Below are 3,965 nucleotides of genomic sequence, written 5' to 3' on the forward strand. Positions count from 1 at the left end.
AAAAAATCTCTAGTTTCCACAGAACAATTCCACTTCGTAATGATAGTACACCATCTGTAGATGTCACTCAGTTAATATCAAGAAATTCTGATGTGTCATTGTTAAATTAAGTCCTTTATATTGCCACATTTCTATTAATTTCAATCTAGATTGTTATAAAAAGAAATTCTCTAGTTTCCACACAATAATTCCACTTCATAATAATAGTACACCATCTGTAGATGTCACTCAGTTAATATCAAGCAATTCTGAACTGTCATTTTTAAATAAAAGCCTTTATATTGTCAAATTTCCATTATTTAAAATCTAGACTGTTATTAAAAGAATTCTCTAGTTTCCACAAAATAATTCCACTTCATAATGATAGTACACCATCTGTAGATGTCACTCAGTTAATATCAAGACATTCTGATGTATCATATCTAAAAAAAGGCCTTTATTTAAAAATGACACATCAGAATGGTTTGATATTAACTGAGTAACATCTATAGATGGTGTACTATCATTTTGAAGTGCAATTATTGTGTGGAAACTAAAGAATTCCTTTTAATAACAGTCTAAAGTTAAAATAATAGAAATGTGACAATATATTGGCCTTAATTTAGAAATGATACATCAGAATGTTTTGATATTAACTGAATCACATCTACAGATGGTGTACTATCATTATGTAGTGGAATTATTCTGTGGAAACTAGAGATTTTTTTAAATATTAGTCTAGAGTGAAAATAATACAAATATTACAATATAAAGGCCTTTATTTAAAAATGAAACATCAGAATTGCTTGATATTAACTGAGTGACATGTACAGATGGTGTACTATCATTTATGATGTGCAATTGTTTTGTGACACCTAGAGAATTCTTTTTAATAACAGTATAGATTGAAAATAATAGAATTATTACAATATAAAAGGCCTTTATTTAAAAATGATACATCAGAATTGCTTGATATTAACTAAGTGACATCTACAGATGGTGTACTATCACTATAAAGTGGAATTGTCCTGTGGAAACTAGAGAATTCCTTTTAATAATAGTCTAGATTGAAAATAATAGAAAAATAACAATATAAAGGCTTTTTTTATAAAATGATACATCAGAATGTTTTGATATTAACTGAGTCACATCTACAGATGGTGTACTATCATTATGAAGTGGAATTTTTTTGTGGAAACTAAAGAATTCCTTTTTATTACAATCTAGAGTGAAATTAATAGAAATGTGACAATATAAAGGACTTAATTTAAAAATGACACATCAGAATTGCTTGATATTAACTGAGTGTAAACTACAGATGGTGTACTATAATTTTAAAGTGGAATTATTGTGTGGAAACTAGAGAATTCTTTTTAAAAACAGTCTAGAGTTAAAATAATAGAAATGTGGCAATATAAAGGCTTTTTTTAAATGATATATCAGAATGTTTTAATATTAACTGAATCACATCTACAGATTCCTTTTAATAACAGTATAGATCGATAATAATAGAATTATTACAATATAAAAGACCTTTATTTAAAAATGATACAGTAGAATTGCTTGATATTAACTGAGTGTAAACTACAGATTGTGTACTATCATTATGAGGTAGAATTAGTGTGTGGAAACTACAGAATTCTTTTAAAAAATAGAAATGTGTCAATTAAAAGGCCTTTATTTAAAAATGATACATCAGCATTGCTAGATATTAACTGAGTGACATCTACAGACCATCTTAATATTAATTAAGTGACACCTACAGATGGTGTACTATCATTACGAAGTGGAATTATTTTGTGGAAACTAGAAAATTCTTTTTAATAACAGTCTACATTGAAAATATTGGAAATTTGACAATATAAAGGCTTTTTTTTTAATGATACATCAGAATTGCTTGATATTAACTGACTCACATTTACAGATGGTGTACTATCATTATGAAGTGGAATTATTTTGTGGAAACTAAAGAATTATTTTTTATTACAATCTAGAGCGAAATTAAAAGAAATATGACAATATAAAAGCCTTTATTTAAAAATGACACATCAGAATTGCTTGATATTAACTGAATGACATCTACAGATGCTTTACTATCATTATAAAGTGGAATTGTTTTGTGGTAACTAGAGAATTCCTTTTTATAACAATCTAGAGTGAAAATAATAGAAAAATAACAATATAAAGGCCTTTATTTAGAAATGACACGTCAGAATTGCTTGATATTAACTGTGACATCTACAGATGGTGTACTATCACTATGATGTGCAATTGTCCTGTGGAAACTAGAGAATTCTTTTTAATAACAGTGTAGAATTGAAATAATAGAAATGTGACAATATAAAGGCCTTTATTTAGAAATGACACATCAGAAATTCTTGATATTAACTAAGTGTAAACTACAGATGGTGTACTATCATTACGAAGTGGAAATATTTTGTGGAAACTAGAGAATTCTTTTTAATAACAGTCTACAGTGAAAATAATATAAAAATATTAATATAAAGACCTTTATTTAGAAATGACACATCAAAATTTCTTGATATTAACTGAGTGACATCTACAGATTGTGTACTATCATTATGAAGTGGAATTGTTTTGTGGAAACAAAAGGATTTTTTTTTATAACAGTCTAGATCAGGGGTGTCAAACTCAAGGCCCGCGGGCCAGATCCGGCCCGCCGCGCCATTTGATCCGGCCCGCGAGAGCTTAAACGACTGTATGATTGTTGTGATGGTTCGAGTCGTTACAGAGACGCAGTTATAATTTAATGGGTCACCTGCGCCTTTAAGCCTTTAACTGTTGATATCGTAGTCATGGCAACTAACTTTGGCCTTCGATGAGAAGCCATGTGACTTTTACAGCAAAAGAACGCGGGTAGTAATGTAAACAATAATAATAAATATAAATAATTATCTTGCAGTATAATACCAAAGCATCGTCTGTAAGTAGTGGCGTTTATATTCTCAGTTGTTTGTAAATGTTTAGTGAGTATATCACAGTGCTTTAGTTACAAATTTACCGTAATTAAATACAGTTGTTACCGTTACTATAGCAATTAGTATCTTTACACAAAATGCTAACTCGTTAGCGCTATTTTACATTTGGTTAAATCTCATATTGTACCAGATGTAACACTTGACTACAGCTGTGTGCTTGTACTGTATTAAGTTCTTTATTGTTTTTATTGTTTGTATTTTTTACTTCATTCTGGTGCACACAGTGTATCACACAGCTGGGAAGCAAATAAAACTGACTGTATTCTGAAGGGAGCTGTCTGTCTGTCTGTCTGTCTAGCTGAGCAAGGGGGATAAACTATTAGCGAGGGCAGAACAATTGTCTTAAAATACACTGTAAAATCCTACATTAACTGCATCTCTAAAAAAGCATGCTTGTTTTGTGACCTGCAAAATGACACATCCCGCCAGTAGATGATGTTACACATATTTACACATGATCCTAAAATGTACAAGAAGATAAGTAAGAAAATTAAGCATAAGGAGGAAATGTAATGAAAATGAAAACAAGTTTGTGCTTCAGGAAGAGAAAACGTTGCGTCTCTTGTGTTATGAGGCCGTGTCTGTGGTAAAGGAGGACAATATAAATGCAGAATTTAGCCTCCAAGAAAAACAACAGACTGCAATCACAGCAGGATACGTTACAATCGGCCCTTTGAGGGCAACAATAATGCTGATGTGGCCCTCAGTGAAAATGAGTTTCACACCCCTGGTCTAGATTATAAATTATAGAAAAATAACAACATAAAGGCCTTTATTTAAAAATGACACATCAGAATTGCTTGATATTAACTGAGTCACATCTACAGATGGTGTACTATCATTATGAAGTGGAATTATTCTGTGGAAACTAGACAATTCTTTTTAATAACAGTGTAGAATTGAAATAATAGAAATGTGGCAATATATAGGCATTTATTTAGAAATGACACATCAGAATTGCTTGATATTAATTAAGTGACATCTATA

The sequence above is a fragment of the Trichomycterus rosablanca genome, chromosome 9, assembly GCF_030014385.1.
Source record: "Trichomycterus rosablanca isolate fTriRos1 chromosome 9, fTriRos1.hap1, whole genome shotgun sequence".
Lineage (NCBI taxonomy): Eukaryota > Metazoa > Chordata > Actinopteri > Siluriformes > Trichomycteridae > Trichomycterus > Trichomycterus rosablanca.